This window comes from Camelina sativa, chromosome 1 (assembly GCF_030686135.1).
Source record: "Camelina sativa cultivar CO46 ecotype springtype chromosome 1, ASM3068613v1".
NCBI lineage: Eukaryota > Viridiplantae > Streptophyta > Magnoliopsida > Brassicales > Brassicaceae > Camelina > Camelina sativa.
In genome coordinates, this window is record NC_141880.1 from 24,974,752 (window position 1) to 24,996,709 (window position 21,958).

Consider the following 21,958-nt stretch of genomic DNA (forward strand, 5'->3'; position numbering starts at 1 on the left):
GGATGAACAATGGTCGGGTCAAAATCAAGTTTTTCAATTTTTTTCTATCGCGGTACAGTAAACGAAATCTGTAATTTTTAAAAGCAATTGAATAATAGCTAATCTAATTTTGATTAATTAGATAGAATTAAAAGGTATATGTGGGAATAATTAAATTTGTACAGGGGGAAATGGGTAGAGACCAAAAGTACAAGGTGAATTTAGTTGAGCGGTTATAGTAGGGGGGTCTACTACATGCATCTCTATATTTAATAGAACAACAATTACTTTCAAGAATTACTATTATGAGAAGAAAATAAGAGTTTTTAAAAAAATAAAGGTTATTTAAATCAAGAGGTTATTCAATTCTTAGTGTTAAATTATAAATTCATGTTATCAATTAAAAGTTGGTGTATTTATTGTATAATACAATTAATAATAATATATCTGTTTTTAAATCTTGAGACTATTTTTGTTAGTTTTAAATTATAAATTCATGTTACCGATTGAAACCGTAAGGATTTGATGCATATTATTATTTAGAATTCTAAACAGTATAAATAATTAAAATATTTTTTCATTGATCTATGTTATTTATCGTTTTCAAACTTGAAAAGTGGTGAAATTTATTAAACAAAGGTATATCCAAAAAAGGAGAAAATATTCAAATGCTCAAAAATTAAGATAATGTATATATTTAAGAAAAATGTATAAGGTCAACTGAAATAAAAAATATTAAATTAAAACGACCAGTTTTTTTTTTAATTATTAAAATAGTGATCTCATACTCACTAACTACCTAACCACATTCAAACCAAACAGCAGAAATAACCAAACATACCTTTAAACCAATAATAAATAAACCAATAATTAATAAACCAATAACAGTGATAATTCTACCAAGTCATAAAACATTAAGCCAAAAACCTAGCAACATTCTAATGACTCATCTCTATCACCCTAGCAAAAGCCAGACAAAATATCAACGAGCCACTAGAACATCCTCCTCTTTATCGCATTGATTCTACGATCACACTTTGCATTTAACTGCATCACAACACATATGAGATGTGTCAGTATTATCATAAACACTTAGTGAGGCAATCCTCCCATCTACTAGGCTATACACACAAGAATTTGAGATAACTCTAACCAAAAAACACCAATAAACAATCAAACCAGGGAAAACAAACAACAGCTGTGTCTTGAACAGGTTGTGTTGACCGACACCAAAACACTGCATTGACCGATACTGGTTGAGGTTGCATCTACCGACACCAAGCCTGCATCGACCGATGCATGACTCAACTGATATTGACCGATACCAACTCTGCATCTACGGACATTTCGCGAAATCCCTAATTGCATCGACCGACACCTCACAGGGCATCGATCGATACTCATAGGGTTTCTCGCGTCATCCTCACACTTGCATCGATCAACGCATGCCTTGCATCAACTGACGCAGATGCCGAGCATTGTCTTCGTCGAAGCTCCACGCCAGATCTCCGTCCCTAAACGCACCAAACTCGATCCAAAGCTACAAAGGACTCCCACAAGGCCTCAAATATTACGAAACCACTTTCAAAAACTGTAACATCCACGAACCAGAATCCCGGTTTGGGTGGTGCATCGATCAGTGCACATGGTGCATCGGTTGATGCAAGGTCGATTTTCGCGAGGCGACTTAAGTTAAACGCTCGTTTGGTTGCGTTTTGGGTTAGAACATGAATTGTATATAGCTTACTCCTATCTATGCTTATTTCATGGACATTCTTTATACAGATTGAGTTTCCACAGCTGAGCTAAGGCTCATCAACAAACAAGTCATACAGGACAATAAAAACAACTTTTAAAGATGAAAATTTCTGTTAAAATCTTGCAAAAAGTGCACTTAGAGATGAATGAAAATAAGAAAACTCTATAACACCCGCCAACCTGATTTCTGGTTCGTACATCGATAGACGCCAAAGAAGACAATCAATCAATGCTCATAGTTGCTTAACGTGCGGGTTAATTCTAATGTCATTGGTTCGATGCAGTTTCATTGGGAAACCCTATGGCTCGCCTATGAAAGGGAGTTTGTCGCTCTAAAGTGTGGTTTAGCCATTTTTCGTCCCAGGGAGAAGAGAGAAAAAGAATTCCTAGTAATATTGTTATGTGAACGAAGGAGAAGGTTTCTATACCTGTTATGTTGTGTTTGGAATGTGGAGAAGAAGATCTAAGGGTGGGTGTCGAGTAGGAGTCGCTGGATGGCTTGAATATTGCTGTTCTTCGTCAGTTTCAACCAAAACAAGAGGTGAGTGCGGGAGCACGGCTTATCTAAGAGATTAGATGTGTGATTTCTGTGAATTTGTGTGTTTGATTGCTTGTGTGCTTGTTTGTGAGTGTTTATCATGGTGTTCGTGGTATGTTGAGGGCTGATTTGACATCACAGACGTTATGGTAAGAGTTGGAGCCAAGAGGAGTCGGGAGAGATCGTGTTCAGCGATGCTTTGTGCGACTGCATCGATCGACGCAAGGAGTGCTTCGATACACAACGAGGATTTTGGTAAAGACGCAAATGAGCATCGATCGATGTAAGGAGTGCGTTGATCGACGGTTTACTTTTTTAACTATGATATATGTGTTCTTTTTGAATCTTTGATTTGCTTTTAGGTTCTTTTGAGTCTTTGCAGCGACGTACACATTAAGATGATTTGGAGCTTAATGGGGAGTTTTGGAGCATTTTTGGAGACATTTTAGGTGTTGAGGCTAAAGCACAGAAGCTGGTTTTGCTACATCGGTCGATATTCCTGAGAGAGCCTAATATTCGTTTCCAGAAAGTTTACAAATAGAAAATATGGTTTTTCCACATTGGTCGATATTGCTGAGGAGTGGTCGATGTTTGATTCTGAGAAGTTCTTAAACAGAGGGTGTCGAGAAATTTCTGAAAATTCAAAGCTTCCCTAAAGTTCCTTATATTTGCAACCTTAATCTCGACGTGTTTTAAAGCATATATATACATTTTAGGTTTTTGAAATCCTTATGCTTCAATTTTGGCTACAACCTTTGTGATACAAGATCGGGAATCACTTAACAATATTATAAATAAATGGTGATCAAGAACTGATCAACAAGCGTTGGCAGAAGATGGAAACAACGGTAGAGGTGGTGGTGATGCTTTGATTGACTCTCTCAGTCTGTGGGCTTGATTGACTCTCTCAATCGGTGGAGAACTAGACTTTTTTGAATCACACAAACATCCTAATCCTATAATCTCAAGAATCAAAAGAATCTCTCAAATGAAACTAAAAGGCAAACTTGCTTAAACAAAGACACTCTTTGAAAACAAAAACAAACTTTGTATATCTCTTAAAAATGATTGAAATGTCCATAATACAATGATGATGGAAGAGCTTATATAACGCTCAATACAAACAGTCTAAAAGTGTAAAGAAAGGAAACTTAAAAATCAACATCAATGAGAGATTTTGTGTGCAACATTGAATATGGCTGTTGTTGATGGGTAGTGATCTCATTATGGTCTTCTAATAGGGGAAAATAATTTATAATCACGTGCATTGATTTTCCTAGCCGTTGGAGATCAAAAGAGAAATGTAGTCTTGGCCAAAGATGGAAAGTAAGATCTCCTCCATACTTGGATGCGAACCAAGGGCTTCTAGTGTGTCTCTTCTTCAGCTGGAGGTTCTCAAATGTGTGGATAAAGGAATAGAAAATGATCTGTTGCAGTGTGAACTCCTTAAGTGCATTTAGTGCCAAATTAGGAAAGTTGAGGGAAATATAAATTCGCCTAATCCTCTGGGTGCTCGAGCATGAGAAAGTGTTAGCTAACTCTTCTGTATGGTTAGATGTGTCTTCTGAATGATCCTTGGTTGATGATGACTTGATGTCCTCATCATCCTCTTCCTCTTGAAAGGATTTCGACCTCAAAACTCTATCATCTGCACCAAGATAAAGCAAGTTAGCTTTCATTCTTCTTTGAGAGTTTAGAGTCTTACCTTGGCTTTTTGGTGATTTGGGGATGTGTATTTCATCAGGTGGTTTTCTTATGAGCAGATAAGATATGATTATGCATCTGCTCTGGTCAGGTGCGTGGTTCCTCTGTCTTGTAGCTTTTACTCATTTGGTAACCTCGATCTTGTTAACGAGCAAGTTAGCTTGGTGTAGCAACAAGTTCTTCTCCGGTGGAGTGTCTTCATGTTTTATCTCCTTAATTACTGTATAAATCTCAACATTTTGGAAAAGAAACAAGTGCATTACATCTGAGAATATAATTGATTTTTTTGAGAAAAACCTTTAATGAGCAAAATTACTTTTTACAAAGAGATTTGATTTTATAATTTTGTGAACAAACTAAATTTGTTTTCAAAGAGATTTGGATTTTGTGGTTTTAAACTTAGATAATATTTGCATTGAGAACTGATTTATTTTAAAATTGTGTTTAGAGTTTAAGAAAGGTTTTTCATTGATTTTGTGAGAATTTCTCTAGGCCTAACGTTTAAATCCCTTGAATTTACAAGACTTTAATTTAATATTTGCATTGCTTTTTAAATACAAAAACACTATTTAGCATAATCATAAAAGTCTACAATTTATTGTGTGATTTTGAGTGTATGTGGATTCGACCCCAAGTACTACAATTGTAAAGTTGTTATTACCTCTAGTGTATTACTATTTGAGTTTATCAATCGGCGCAAGGTGAAATGACCTGACCCATTTTTTTCGTTTTTAATACAATATTAAACTACTGATCTCATACTCACTAACATCCTAACCCCATTCAAAATAACAGCGGAAATAATCAACAACATTAAACCAGAAACTTCAGTAGAATTAATAACCAATAACCAATAACAAGCAAAGTCATAAAGCAATGAAACAACAACCTAAACAACTGTTCTAGACCACTACATTCCATTATGGCAACCTAACAGCAGTATAGAAGTATAGAACAAACAACCAAGCCTCTAAAATATCCTCCTCTTCACCACAACAACACAAATGAGATGCATGAATATTATCATAAATAATCTATAAGGCGATCCTCTAATCTACTAGGCTATACAGACAATCTAAAAGACAATCACAATACAATACACAAAGAAACAAGCAAACTAGACAACTCTGAACACGCATCGACTTTTCGCACTTGCGTCGGCTGACACACTCCTTGAGCTGACCGATGCAACATCTTTCGCATGCTAGTTTTATTCATTTGAGTCTGCATCTATTTGCATAAAAAACCCCAAAAAAATTTGAAAAAGAAAAAAAAATAAAAAAAGAGTGTTCATGTAGTTGCATTTCCATATTAGGATTGAGTCTGATTGCTACATATAGGATTTTTGCATATGCATTTTAGGGGACAATGATTAAAACCACCTTGTTTAAAGCCAAACCTTAGGATTAAAGTTATAGCCGTTAATCACAGTTCATTGTTGCTAGATCAATCTTTGGGAAAAAATGAAAATATTTGTTTAAAACTTTGTGTCTTTTGAAAGCTTTCTCCACTTGCTTGAACATTGAATCATCTCTATATTATTGGACTTAAACTGAACTTCAATTGGCTTGCTTATGAAATTTGAATACTTGCTCATGGTAACTCTAAACTCGGGTTAGCACTCCATTTTTACCAATCTCTTCGTTTAGCCCGATTCGTTTTTCCCTACCCTTGTACCCAAACCTTTCTTTCAAACCTTGTATTGAATTGTTGAGTGAGGCCTTTTCATTGTGCTATAGGTTGTGAAACCTTGAGAGTATTGAGAACGACAAAGAACAGACTCTTGTTTTAGCTAAATTTAGAATCATTTGGACTAGCTAATAGAATTGGTTTTGAAAGATAGGTGGTTAGCACGATTATTTGGGGTTGGGTTGAGGAATAAAAAGGAAATTAAAGAAGACGGTCCCTAAGGCTCTGTCCATTTAAGCTCTAAGTCTCTAAAAAAAAAGAGAGAAAAAAATCTTGCTATAGTCTCCTAGAAAAAGAAAAAAGACGAAAAATTATATAGGGATACTATTAGGAGTTTGACAAAGAAAAAAAAAGCTAGATGTTTAAAGTTTAGACCTTAGGGATTATAAAAAGGAGTTAAAATCAAGGATGTGGGTATTTCTATTCTAGGGGGTTTTGATAAAAAAGAAAAGAGAAAGTGAATGAGAAAAGGGTAGATTATCAAGAGTTAAGCTTTGTATGCCCTAATTGTTCTCAATCTTAGATAGTTTTCACAACTGTCTAGCATTCCATCTTTTGACAGAAAGCCACCCAAAGATACTGTTTGAAACCTACCTACCAAAAAGCCTTACCCTTGAACCTGATTGAGATTGATTCACCTTCCATTTGCAAGAATTATCCAAACACTTTAATGGATGTGAAAGAGATGTTCTTTGGAATTGCAAGTCTTTACTTTTAGTTGGAGGTTGAACTAGATCGATGCATGGTAATAAGCACGGAAAAATATTTGTAAGTATGTCGATTGATCTAAGCAGCATTAAACTATCTTTAAGGACTATAGCTTGAATCCTTCGCTTAGCTCAAAAGGTCAAGAGTCCCATTTTTAACCTCTTCCTCCTAATTCCTTGCTAGAGGACTAGCAAGATTTAAGTTTGGGGGTCTGCTAACTCTCTAATTTACATGTTTTAAGCATCCTTTTTGTCCATATTCTGCATTGTAATTACCCTAACCTTAGCATTTTTAGGTCATTTACTGTAGGAATCCACATTTAGGCCATTTAGGGTGTTGCATTCTTGCATTTGCACATTTTGGATGAAAACATGTGCTTTAGAGCCTAAAATGGGGAGAAACAAGGTCAAATCTGAGCATGTACCTGAAGGAGCTATGGAGCAGGAAGAACAATCCGAACCTAAACCCGATCGAAGAGGATCCAAGGGCAGGAAGAACAACCCGAAGACCTATCCGAGGAGTAACCCGACCACATCCTCGATCACCGCCTCGAGCAGCCCCTCGGGCAGGACTGGGCAGCTAGGTTTAAAGGGTTTCCATATATAAACCCCCTTTTCTTCCTCTCGCCCTAGCACGCCGCAGACCCTCAGAACAGAGAGCGAGAGCTTCTGGGAGAGAAACTGAGCGATTCAAACTCTTTCTACACTTTTTTAGGATTTAATTTTCATTTCTTTTTGCTATTCTTTTAGATTTTGGTTCTGTACTCTTGCACTCTATATTCTATTTTCAATACAATGCAATTTTCGTTTATTAATGTTTTTATGTTCTCTGCAATGAGATCTGAGTAGTGAAACAACATTTCTAAGGATGGGATAGACAATTATGTGTTCTTGATCGGTTAGGATGTCTTAGCTTGGTTGTTTATTTTTTATAAGTTCCTTTCTAGATTGGTGTTCTTAATGCTATCAATTGACTGAGAGGTTGAGATTAGATCTAGGGTGTTTTGCCATCGAGAGATGTAGTCGAAATGCTTAAATCAATCAATGTTAGAGATTTACTCACTTAGCCTATGAGATTAGAAGTGTAAGGAGTTAATTGACAATAATGAATCGATTTGTATTGCTTGCTTGGTCATGTTTCTCCAACGAGAGCTGGGTAGGGCAGCGATTAAGGTTGATTGTTTCTATCACGAGAGTGTTTTAACAAGATTTTAGAGATTCATTGTCTAGGGAATATTTGCTTGAGGCATGTAGGACATCCATACTGGTCAGGAACATTTAGGAGTCGATTACCCCATCCTTAGGAGTTTTCATATTTTGATTGTTTACATTTTTATTCGTAACTCGATCCTATACCCGAATTGGTACTCGATCACCAGCTTCGAGTACACCTTCAAGCTGTTCTTACTTTTCTTCTTTACCCAATCACTCCACCCGATCTTGTACTTGAATGCTTGCATCGAGTATTTAGGTCGTGTGGTTCTTATTTATTTACTTTCTTTTAATTATTTTAGGATTGTTAGATCAAACTCCAACTATTGTCGTGCTTGTTTCTGATTGCATCTTATATGCTAGCATAACAACCATTTGGTTTGATAACCCTTTGTACGACAAATGCATAGGGAATTGATACCCTGGGTGAAAATCCTATTATCAGGTGGCAACCTGAGAGACGATTATTGGACTTCCCTATATTATGGCATGCGGGCTTCGGCCTGATGAGTAGCCAATATCATAGCATGCAGGCTTCAGCCTGATTAGGAGCCAATAAAAACTCAAGGTTTAGGCCTATGAGTAAAGGAAAGTCCAAAAGTCGAGAACAAGTAATGCCTGGAACGTGAGTCTATCGCTTAGAGGTGACCTTTAGTAGAACGGTCAGAGCAGTGCGGGCCGTGGAGACGGTTGCACGAGAGTCTTTGACTGATGGTTGTTCGAGATTCGAGGACGAATCTATGTTGGTGGGGGAGAATTGTAACACCTGCGAACAAAAACTCTGCATATTGGGGGTGCGTGTTGATCGACACCAATGTTTTCTGGTTCGACCAGATTGTTAATGACAGATTTGTTTCGGGTTAGTTTAAGGAAACCATTGAACCGGGTTACTTAAGTGGGATTCAACGACATAAAGGGTTTTGGGAAGTTTATTTTTGTTGCCGCTTCATTGTTTTGAGAGAAAAAGAGAGAAATCATTGTTCTTGAGCTTTTGAGAGAGATTGGTGAGTTTTCATGGTGGTTCTTGAGAGATATGAGGCTAGGAAGGAGTTAGAAGCTTGCTAGGAGGGTCGAATTCGTTGCTGTTGGTCAGAATCTTCCTGCAAAGAGGTGAGTGCATAATCATGACTGATTGAAGCCTGTGATTGCTTGTTCTTGCTTGTTTGTTGGTCTTTTTGTGTATTTTACTTGCTGGGATTGATTGCTACAGGTTCCTACGTATGTATATGGCTTAAGGTTTGAGTATTGGGCGGTTTGGTGGAGTGTGGGAGCAAGATTCGACTCTCGGCTTTGAGCGGATCGCGGTTTCAGAGATAGTGTCGATTGACACCAATTGGTGTCGGTCGACACTAGTGAAGCAGCATCGATCGACACTGTGGGGTAGTGTCAGTCGACACCAAGAGCCAGTGTTGGTCGACACTTGGCTGGTGTCGGTCGACACCTCCCTTTCAGCGAGATGATGTTTGTTTCCCTGGTTTGTATGTTTGTTTTGTTGAGTGTTTGGAATATTGGTATGACAGTTGATTGTGTGTGTAGCCCAGTAGATGGAAGGATTGTCTCACTGAGTGTTTATCAAATACTCATGAATCTCAATTTGTGTTTGTGGTGCAGGTAAAGGCAAAGTGTGACCGTGGAATCAAGGCAATGAAGAGCATGATGTTCTAGGGACTCGATTGGTTGTTGTCTGGCATTGGTAGGTTGCTAGAGTTGGGTCATTAGAACATTGATACGTTACTGGTTTCTATGTGTTCCTGATGTTTGGTTATTGGATTTTTTTATACTTGATTATTTATTTATTTATTGGGTACTTACAAGTTTAATGTTATGGTTTATGTTATCCGCGGTTGTGTGTTTGTGGTAAGGTGGCCAGTGGGTATGGGACTACTAGTTGTAGAGTATTTATTATTATTATTATTATTTATTATTAAAAAAAAAAGGGTCGGGTCGTTTCACAACTCCAACCTGTATGCAATTGGTTCCACCCGCTCCATAGTCCTCAAAGGACCAATGTACCTCAGACTCAACTTAGACTATGAGATAGACTTGTTCGAACCCCGCAACATGACCATCTTGAGGCACACCCTGTCATCCACCTGGAACTTAATGTCCTTCCTCCTCTGAACAGCATAACTCCTCTCCGGATCCTAAGCCCCTCTCATGTTCAGCTTGAGCACCCAGATCTTCTCCGTAGTCTCTTGAACAAAACTTGCATCCAATATGCTCCTCTCCCCCACATGAGTCCAGCATATTGGTGTGTGACATGGCCTCCCATACAACACCTCATAAGAAGTCATACCAATACTCGCGTGATAGCTGTTGTTGTAAGCAAACTCTACCAGGTTCAGGTGATCGGCCTAGTGACCACCTCGGTCCAACACACACATCCTCAGAAAGTCCTCCATAGTCTGAATCGTACTCTCAACTGCCCATCTGTCTAAGCATTCTAAATTGTACTCATGTGCACCTTAGTGCACAAATCTTGCTGAAACGCCCTCCAGAAATAGCACATAAATTTAAAGTACTGATCTCACTTAACTGAGACTCCATGGTGCTGATGCATGGAAGACGAGAGTGCAACATAACTTTCAGTCTCTATGATGTCTTGAGGAGTTTTGGGTGGACATAGGGGTCCACAACCTGATTGGCAATGCTCAGTTGTGGTGGAGATTAGTTGCTGCTAGGAGAGTGTAGAGGGAGATATCTTGGGCTGACTTTGTCAAGGAATTCAACCGCAAGTAGATGGCAGTGGCAGCGGTGGTTCGTGTATGCTATCATTGCAGGGAGGCTGGGCACATCAAGCCCAAGTTTACTAGGTTGCAGCAGATGGCAGTGGCAACGGTGCAACATGTAGTGCAACCGAGAGTGCAGTAGGTGACACGGATTGAGCAGGCGCCATGGGTGTACACGACTGTGGAGACTGGTGGAATCAGTGTCGGGGCGATCACAAGTATAGTTCCTGGTACCCAACTTTGTGAATGAATGGAAAGCTGAAAAATATATCTTACTAAAAACAACCGATCATGTTCTAGGGACGAATCCAATAGCAACTCAACAATATGGTGGTGCCATACTGTGGTGAAACGTGTTGAACAAAGCTTTGATATGAGGCCAGACCAGACTTCTCTAGTGTAGCGACACATGAAAAAAAAGATGATTTTGGGTTTTCAGTTTTGCTCTCTTTAGCACGATTACAATCTGTTAAATTACTTTTAAGAATTATTTTTAATGTTTGGGTTCTCTATTTTACATTTAGAAAATTGTTTTGAGGGGGTAGAAATTTATATATGGAGTTTAGAATTTTGTTATTTTGTATGTAGAAAAAATTATTATTGAAAATGGAAAACAAGAGAGTGTATTTTTGCAAAAGTGTATAGAAAAAGGGGTATTTTCAAAAGGATAGAGAACAATGGTATTTTTCAAAAGGGTATTTTTGCAAATGCCCCAACAATCTAAGTCATTATGAAAACATCAAAGAGTATGAAGAAAATAATTCTTTAAGACATTACTTATTACTTATTTTTTCAAAAGACGTTTTGACTTAAGTTTAACACTGTGTTTTGGGCAAAAGGGAAACGAAAACCCTTAAATCGTTTCTTTTGTCTCATTAGTCGTTTTGGCCGCTTTTGAGAGAAACAAAAGAGAGAAAAATTGTTCTTGGTGATTTATGTGGATTGGTGGCTTTTTCTGGTGAGATCTGAGGTTTAGAACGTTGTAGGAGGGTTCTAGAAGTGTTTTCCTGCTTGATTGAGGTTCAGAATCTTCTTGGCAAAGGTAAGTGCATGACCATGGCTTATCTAAGCTGGAGATTACTCTGATCTGTTTGTTTCTGTGTTGTTAGGCTTGTTAGAATGTTATTTGACGCGTTAGGAAGCTTTCTTATGGCTTGGGATCGTTTCTTGTGGTTGCAGGAACGAAGAACCGGCGAGAAGCTTCGGGGAAAACAATGCTCGGCATGAGCATCTGTCGATGCACTATGTGCGTCGGTTGATGCTAGTGCGAGGACGGCGCGGTTTGACCTAGGAGCATCGGTCGATGCCATGTGGAGGCGTTAGTCGATCCGATTAGAGTTTCCGCATGATGTCGAGCATGCGTCGATCGATGCAAGTGGAAGCATCGTTCGATGCAAGTGAACCTTGTGTCGACCGATGCATACCTTGTGTCGGTCGATGCTGGTCCCTGATGATGTCGGTCGATGCAGAGCCTGGTTTGTTAGTTGATTGTGGTTTGAAGGTTAGAGTATCTCTATTGCTTATGTGTATAGCCCAGTAGATGGGAGGATTGCCTTACTGAATGTTTATAAAATACTCATGCATTGCAATTTGTGTTTGTGATGCAGGTAAAGGCAAAACGTGATAGTGGAATCAAGGCAATGAAAAGGAGGATGTTCAAGGGACTCGATTGGATGTTGTGGTGGAGTTCTGTGGCAGCCAGGAGAATGCAGAGGGAGATGTCTTGGGCTGACTTCGTCTTGGAGTTCAACCGCAAGTATTTTCCTAGAGAGGCACTGGATAGGTTGGAGGTGCAGTTCCTTCAGCAAGCTCAGGGGACTCGGTTTGTGCGGGAGCTTGACTTGGAGTTCAGTCGATTTCTGAGGTATGGGGGTCAGGATATGGAGTCTGAAGAGGCTCAGATCATGTGGTTTTTGAGGGGATTAGACCGACTTCAGGGAGTCTCGTGATCTTGGCCATTCAGGCTGGGAAGATAATTGAGAAGGACCGTGAGGCTTATTTGGTTACTATATCTATGCCAGAGTCAGTGGGGAAGTCTACGGTTAACGATATTCAGGTTATGGAGGAGTTTGAGGATGTGTTCCAGTCATTGCAGGGATTACCACCTTCTCGGTCTGATCCTTTTACGATTGAACTGGAACCAGGAACGACACCGTTATCCAAGGCTCCTTACAGGATGGCTCCAACAGAGATGGCAAAGCTGAAGAAGCAGCTAGAGGAATTGTTGAGCAAGGGATTCATCCGTCCTAGTGTATCACCGTGGGGAGCGGCGGTGTTATTCGTTAAGAAGAAGGATGGGAGTTTCCGCTTGTGTATTAATTACAGAGGTCTCAACCGGGTCACTGTGAAGAACAAGTACCCTCTTCCGAGGATCGATGAGTTGTTGGATCAGTTGAGAGGTGCTACTTGGTTCTCCAAGATAGATCTGGCGTCGGGTTATCATCAGATCCCGATAGATGAGGCAGATGTGAGGAAGACTGCTTTCAGGACGAGGTATGGGAATTATGAGTTTGTGGTGATGCCGTTTGGGTTGACTAACGCACCAACTGCGTCTAGGAAATTGATGAACAGTGTGTTCCAGGAGTTTCTGAAAGTGTCTGTCATCATTTTCATCGACGACATCCTGGTTTATTCTAAGAGTCCTGAAAAGCATGCAGTGCATTTGAGGGCAGTTCTGGAGAAGCTGCGGGAACAGAATTTGTTTGCTAAGTTGAGCAAGTGTAGTTTTTGGCAGCGTGAGATGGGTTTTTTGGGTCACATTGTGTCTGCAGATGGGGTTTCTGTAGATCCGGAGAAGATTCAGGCTATCTGGGATTGGCCTAGACCGCAGAATGCCACAGAGATCAGGAGTTTTCTCGGGTTGGCATGTTATTACAGGAGATTTGTGCTGGGGTTTGCGAGCAGAGCACGTCCTATGACTAAGTTGACGGGGAAGGATGTTCCTTTTGTCTGGTCACAGGAGTGTGAGGAAGGCTTTGCAAGCCAGAAGGAAATGTTGACTATTGCTCCAGTGTTGGCTTTGCCTGAGCAGGGAGAACCTTATGTGGTTTATACAGATGCATCCAGAATTGGTCTGGGATGTGTGTTGATGCAGCATGGGAAGGTGATTGCCTATGCTTCGCGGTAGTTGCGGAAGCATGAGGACAACTATCTTACTCATGACTTGGAGATGGGTGATGTAGTTTTTGCCTTGAAGATTTGGAGATCTTATCTTTATGGTGCAAAGGTACATGTGTTTACAGATCATAAGAGCCTGAAGTACATATTCACTCAGCCCGAGCTGAACTTGAGGCAGAGGTGGTGGATGGAGCTGGTGGCATATTATGATCTGGAGATAGCTTATCATCCTGGTAATGCTAACTTGGTTGTAGATGCTTTGAGTCGGAAGCGGGCGACGTCGGCTCATGAGCAGGATATGGATTCTCTGGTAGGAGAGATCAGTGCGTTGAGCTTGTGTGCGGTTTCTCAGGAGCCATTGGGTTTGGTTGCAGCTGATAGAACAGATCTGTTGAGCAGAGTGCGGTTGGCTCAGGAGAAGGATTTGCGGTTGGTGAATGCCTCAAAGGATGTTGATTCAGAGTATCAGGTTTCGGCTAATGGTACTATTTTGGTGCATGGGCGGATTTGTGTGCTTAAGGATGATGATTTGAGGCAGGAGATTTTGAGTGATTCTCATGCGAGCATGTTCTCTATTCATCCAGGAGCGACTAGGATGTACCGTGATCTCAAGAGGTACTATCACTGGGTCGGTATGAAGAAGGACGTGGCTAGTTGGGTTGCGAGGTGCGATGTGTGTCAGCTAGTGAAGGCTGAGCATCAGGTACCAGGTGGTTTGCTGAAGAGTCTTCCCATTCCAGAGTGGAAGTGGGATATGATTACCATGGACTTCGTGGTAGGTTTGCCAGTGTCCAGGACGTTTGATGCTATTTGGGTCATTGTGGACTGGTTGACTAAATCGACACATTTTCTGGCCATTAAGAAGACTGATGGAGCAGCGGTCTTGGCTAAGAAGTATGTGAAGGAGATAGTCAGGTTGCGTGGGGTGCCAGCGAGCATTGTGTTTAATAGGGATTCCAAGTTCACTTCGGTGTTCTGCCTGGAGGGCATTTCAGGCAGAGATAAACACTAAGGTGCATATGAGTACAACTTATCATCCCCAGACAGATGGACAGTCAGAGAGGATGATCCAGACATTGGAGGATTTGCTGAGGATGTGTGTGTTGGATTGGGGTGGTCATTGGGCAGATCACTTGAGCTTGGTAGAGTTTGCTTACAACAACAGTTACCAGGCGAGTATTGGCATGGCTCCTTATGAGGCATTGTATGGGAGGTCGTGTCGTACACCGTTATGCTGGACTCAGGTGGGGGAGAGGAGCATGTACGGGGGAGATTTTGTTCAGGAGACCTCGGAGAAGATTCGGGTTCTCAAGCTGAACATGAAGTAAGCTCAGGATCGGCAGAGGAGTTATGCCGATAGGAGGAGGAGAGATCTTGAGTTTCAGGTTGGAGATAGAGTGTACCTCAAGATGGCCATGTTGCGGGGTCTGAGCAGGTCATTGACTGAGACTAAGTTGAGTCTGAGGTATATGGGTCCATTCAGAGTGATTGAGCGAGTTGGACCAGTGGCATATAGACTGGAGTTAACTGAGGTTATGAGTGCATTCCATAAGGTTTTCCATGTGTCTATGTTGCGGAAGTGTCTCCGTGAGGATGATCAGTTGTTGGTTAAGATTCCTGAGGATCTTCAGCCTAACATGACTTTGGAGGCGAGACCAGTGAGGGTTCTCGGGAGCAGGATCAAGGAACTTCGAAAGAAGAAGATTCCTTTGATGAGAGTCCTTTGGGACTGTGATGGTGTTAAGGAGCAGACTTGGGAGCCTGAGGCGAGGATGAAGGCAAGGTTTGTGGCGGGCTGTTTAGCCAGATTGCCTGTTTAGGCGGTCCTTCGGGACAGATGGTCTTTGTGACGGTCCTTCGGGACAGATGGTCTTTGTGACGGTCCTTCGGGACAAGTGGCCTCGGTGGCGGTCATTTTTAAGACATTTGTTGACCTTTGTGGTGGTCCGGTTTAGGATATATTTTTGGCCTTGGTGGTGGTCCTATTTAGGACATTTGTTTGGCCTTGGTGGCGGTCCTATTTCGGACATTTGTATGGCCTTTGTGGCTGCCCGTTGGGCAGTGAGATGATCCTTGTGTGGCCATGAGGTAGTCCAGTGAGTGGATATGTGGTTGGTAGGACATCGTGTTGTCTTACGCAAGCCACGAGAAGTAAACCTGGATAGGGATAGGACTCAGACGTGTTCAGAATTGTTTGCTCGCGACTCTTGGGGGACTTAGGTCCTCCTAGTACCATCATATTCTAAGAATTTGTGGCTTGGGAGTATGGCTGGTATATCAACTTCGGATGACGATCCGGGGGCGCACTGTAGGGTGGCAACCCGAGAGACGAGTATTGGACTCCCTTATATATATTATGGCATGCGGGCTTAGGCCCGATGAGGAGCCAATATTATGGCATGCAGGCTTCGGTCTGATGAGGAGCCAATAAAAACTCAAGGTTTAGGCCTGTAAGTAAAACGGAGAGTCAAAAAGTAGAGAGCAAATAATGCCTGGAGCGTGAGTCTATCGCCTAGAGGTGACCTTTCGTATATCGTTCGGAGGAGTGCGGGCCATGGAGACTATAGCACGTGAGTCCTTGGCTGAGTGTTGTTTGAGATTCAAGGACGAATCTTAATTGGTGGGGGAGAATTGTAACATCCGCGAACCGGAATCCCGGTCGATGCAGGTTCTTTTTTCTGCGTTTTGACTTAAGTTAAACGCTGCATTTTGGGCAAAAGGGAAAGGAAAACCCTTAAATCGTTTCTTTTGTCTCATTAGTCGTTTTGGCCGCTTTTGAGAGAAACAAAAGAGAGAAAGATTGTTCTTGGTGTTTTTGGTGATTTATGTGGATTGGTGGCTTTTTCTGGTGAGATCTGAGGCTTAGAACGTTGTAGGAGGCTTCTAGAAGTGTTTTCCTGCTTGATTGAGGTTCAAAATCTTCTTGGCAAAGGTAAGTGCATGACCATGGCTTATCTAAGCTGGAGATTACTCTGATCTGTTTGTTTCTATGTTGTTAGGCTTGTTAGGATGCTTTCTTGTGGCTTGGGATCGTTTTTTGTGGTTGCAGGAACGAAGATCCGGCGAGAAGCTTCGGGGAAAACAATGCTCGGCATGACCATCGGTCGATGCACTATGTGCGAGGACGGCACGGTTTGACCTAGGAGCATCGGTCGATGCCATGTAGAGGCGTCGGTCGATGCGATTAGGGTTTCCGCGTGATGTCGAGCATGCGTCGATCGATGCAAGGTTTGTGTCAGTCGATGCAGAGCCTGGTTTGTTTGTTGATTGTGGTTTGATGGTTAGAGATGACTCTATTCCTTGTGTGTATAGCCCAGTAGATGGGAGGATTGCCTTACTGAGTGTTTATAAAATACTCATGCATTGCAATTTGTGTTTGTGATGCAGGTTAAAGGCAAAGTGTGATTGTGGAATCAAGGCAATGAAAAGGAGGATGTTCTAGGGACTTGATTGGATGTTGTCCGATTATGCTAGGTTGCTAGAGTTGGGTATGTAAAAAATTGTTAGGTTGCTGGTTCTCTGCCTTTTGTTATTTGGTTATGGATTATTGGATGACAATGTTTTGGATATTGGTTTTTTTTTAATATTGAGTATGAATGGATAATTATTGATATTGTTATTTCCGTTGTTGATTGTGTATGTGGTTAGGTGGCTAGTGGGTATGAGACCACTAGTTATAGTTTATTTATTATTATTATTTATTTATTTATTAAAAAAAAAAGGTCAGGTCGTTTCAAAATGAATCAAGTTTTGATTTGGTAAAGTTTATGTACTGCACTCTTCATCTTCTTTGTCAATTCAAAAACATGTGAAAATTTTAGATTTATTTTCTTAAGCAGATACCAATACATTTGATTATATCATTTCATCTTAGAGGTATAGTTAGTTATAGTATCAAATATTCACACAACAATATTCTGAATTTGAACTAATAAAACAAGAACCATGATTATATCCTTCTCCACGACAAGTATCATTGCAGAATTATTCTGCACACTCTTCAAACGAGTAGAACCTCTCACAACAACATTCTGATTTTGAACTAGAACAAGAACCATTATTATATCCTTCTCCACGACAAGTATAATTGCAGTCATGTTCTGCACACTCTTCATACGAGTAGCAAGTGAGTTTTGATTGCTCAAATCGGCTAGGTTGATAACCTATATACAATATTAACAATAATCAATACCCATTAACAAAGAGTGATATCATCATGATGATAATTACAAAAGGAAGGTATGAGTAATAATAAACAATTATCTGGACTTTCAGCAGTTGTATAAAGACAATGAATAAAAGATATGATGAAAATAATAGTAAAACAAAATGCCATTAAAGTTTTCATAGTGATAGCAATTATTTTAGTGATGTTTTCTCAGCTTTTTTTTTTTTATTGAGTTGTTCTTCACTTAGACTGATTATATATATAATATATAACAACACTAAATATGTGTAATGTTTTTTGATTTAATCTTTAAAAAAATAATATAATCTTTTGATTTCTTTCCCTACAAATGTAATTTCTTCCAACATATTTCTTTTTCAGCTATTTATTTTCTTTTCCTCATGTTGGAAAGTTGAGGGAATATAATCTTTTTGTTAAGAATGGATAGTGATTATTAATTTATATCACTTATCCATTAGTGATGTTTATCTCCATATGTTTATCACTTACTTACTCCCTAAGTATTTAGAGTTTATCTTCTTATCCCATGTATGACTTATCCATTAGTAGTCCCTATATATATGTGTTTGTTGGTTCATTGTAAGATAGAACAAAAAGTTAGAAAGTGAAGTAATAGAAGTTCATTGTTTTAACTCTCTCCCTTCCCTCTCGATCTCTCTCCTTTTATTTATTCTAGTGTATATTGTTATACATACATATATACACACATATACATATATAATATAATAATATTATATATTTTGCGTTATGTTTTATAACATGTTATTAGCATGATGTTTTTACCGCTGAAACTTTTACAAAGTAAGTAAATTTATATTTGTGTCCATTTATGTTTATAGAACATAAATATTATAGCCATCATGAAATTATACCTTTTTCCGGATTGATCGTCATAAGTTTTAGGCGTTGCCTCCTTTACGATCAAATCTATAGCTAAATTATATCTGGATAGATTGTTAGATATATGGTAGGCTCTGCCTCCTTCACGATCAAATAAAAGCTATGTCTTTTCCAGATAGATAGATCGTTATATATAGTAAGCTTTGCCTCATTCCAGATCTAACAAAAGACTATGTCTTTTCCGGAAAGATCGTTAAAAATGGCAGGCTATGCCTCCTATATGATCAAATATAAAGGCTATGTCATTCTGGATTAATCATTTTACCTCCTTTGCGATCAAATATATAGCTATGTTATATCCGAATTGATTGATTGATATATGGTAGGCTATGCCTCCTTCACAATCAAATAAAAGCTATGTCTTTTCCGGATAGATAGATCGTTATATATGGTAGGTTTTGCCTCCTTTACGATCATATATAAAGCTATATAATATTTGGATTGATCATTTGATATGGTAGGCTTCACCCCTCCTTTACGATCTAACAAAAGGCTATGTACTTTCCCGAAAGATTGGATTTGCTTTCTATACAATCAAATATAAGGCTATTTCATTTCCGTATTGATAGTTATACATATAGAGGTTCTACCTCATTCATGATCAAACAAAAAGCTTTGTCTTTTCCGGATTGATCATTATAAATGATAGGCTATGCCTACTCTACGATCAAAGAAAAGTTACTTCTATTAAATTCTTATATATAGGCTATAGCTCTTATTTTATTTTCTGAATTTATATGTTTGTTTATTCGTAAAGAATAACTATATATGTTATATAAGATTGAAAGACAATGAAATGTCTTTATAATAAAAAATATATTTCTTTTATGAGAATATATAAAGCACGTGTACATATATTTTATACAGTGCAAAAGTAATTGGAAGGTCTAGATGAGCTAGTCTCTCGACTTCCAAAGACATCAAATTCATAATTATCGATGGCTAGTGTTCTCCAAAGTCTTAAAGAAACTCATGGAGTTTTAATGACATTTTGTCTTAATAAAATTATTATGTTGAGACTATAAATAAATATGGCATCACAAGTTTGACCATATTGGAGACACGCATGTATATGAATGAACTCCAAGAGTTATCATCTCGAGGGGGAGAATTAAAGGAATTCCACATCGGCAATAAGTCGATAAACTTTGGTGAATTTGACACCCCATAGCGATATAACTATGGTGAAGTCATATTCTATAGTTTATCACATATGTATGTCGCATGTCATAAAGTGAAACATCCATGATTTTCACTCTTGAAATGAACTATGATGAATCGTTCATAGTGCAACTCCGAGAGATTGCAAGATGGTTCTTTTTGATTTAATCTCCATGTCAAAACATGGAACATGCAGTTTTGCATGTAGTAAATATTATATATGAGACCAACATTTTGAAAGAAATATTTCTCCCATGTTATATATTCATGATTGGAGATCAAATATTTCTCATTTTGAATCTTATGGTTGTGTGATATATATTTTTAAATGCTCTCCCACACCGCATAAAAATATCATCCAAAGAGGATGAAATATATAGATGCAGGAGATGAGTCTCCGCTCTAATAATATTGAGTCATCTTATGAGAGATGTGCTTATTGCAAGATTTGCATATCATCATGCTGGATGATAAAATTCTCCATCATTATGGAAGAATCATCGAATAGTTTTGGATCTTTTTAAACAAATGAATATGAACTTAAAAGTTCAAACGTTCAACATATCACTATTCAAAATATATATTGCAAATCAAATGCAAAAAGCTGATGGATGAGATTTCATATAATTATTGATCCTCACATAAATGAATATGAACTTGTAGTTCTAAGAAATCTCACATCCCAGCTAAAAATGCTCCAATAAAAATATGTCTCTGGTGGATGACATACTAAGTCTATGACACATAAGAAACATGATAGACCACTTTGGTTCCTAAGATAAATAAAATCCTCGAATAGAAAAAGGAACAAATTAAAAAGAGAATTATAGTCTCAAAAGAGGAGCAAATGAACTCTAAAGAGGAGTAAATAGAGTTTTTAAAAAGAGTTAATAGACTCCTAAAGAGGAGCACATAGACTCTTAAAGAGGAGCACATAGACTCCTAAAGAAGAGCAAGATACTCCTCAAGAGGAGTAGAGAAACCGATTGATATGGTTAATAACAAAATCATGTACCTGAATAAAATCATTGATATAATGATTAAAGATATCTCGATTAGCCATGTCATTACGGGAAATATGGAACCAAAGACATAATGTCTACAATAAAAATATTATATCGCGCAATGTGATTAATGAGGATCATAAATCTCCGCTTTGTGAGCGTATCAAGATATATATTGGCCTATAAAAGAGGTAGTCAAGTCTATACAAACTCGTTTGAAAACGAGTAATGTTTGGACTAGTGGTCCAACAATCAAAAGGGTATAATGATATATAACAAAATTGGTGTGTCGCGCCATGTGTTGTTAAAATACCCTATCAAACAAAATTGATGTTATATGAATGACTTGAAATATGCCTTATGGGATGCTTGAAGAGCTTATCCCGAAAAATATATGATATCATAATTATGTTCTCGAGAATTCCTAACAGTGATGATTTTGAACATCATCAAAAACTCTTGAAAGTTATTTGGAATAAAAGATCTTGGAAACTGATAGTAAGATTTTACTTCTCTACTGAAGTTTAATTCCCTAAGCACTTAAATTGTCATTGTAGTACAAAGGGTGTCAAACCAAATGGGTGAGCTATTAACCACAAAAGATGCAATCAAATCTAGCTAAGTCAAGCGAACCTTAGTTTTGATTTTCTAACAACCTAAGTGAGCAAGCAACAAAAGAAAAGGAGAACTAATAGCAAAACTAAGCAGTGACTAACAAAGCTAAGCAGTGACTAACAAAAGTAAGCAGTGACTAACAAAGCTATGCAGTGACTAACAAAAGTAAGCAGTGACTAACAAAAGTAAGCAGTGACTAACAAAGCTAAGCAGTGACTAACAAAAGTAAGCTAAGCTAAGCGAAACAAGCAAAACGTAAAATGATGCAAACAGATGATAAAAGAGAGCTCGTGAGGCTGGGTATCAATGATCCATGAAGTAACTTAGTCTTAATACAAAGATTCGATAAAACTTTAAACAAAGCTATCCCTAGACGAAAGATTCAACAACAGGTCAATCCACTCTCGTGATAGAGACCCTCAAGCCAAGTTACCTCCAGACCTAAATCTCTTTAGCGAAGCATAACAAGGCAGACATTAACAACCAATCAATCAATGTCAATAAACACCCTAGACAACTAATCTCTTAGGCTAGGCACGTAAACCTCCGGTATTAGCTAGATCAGACATTTCACCAAGCCCTCTCGGGTGGAAATGCCTCGGGTCAAGCTTCAGATGATCAGAAAGAAGCTAGCATGAAGAACACTAATCCAGAAG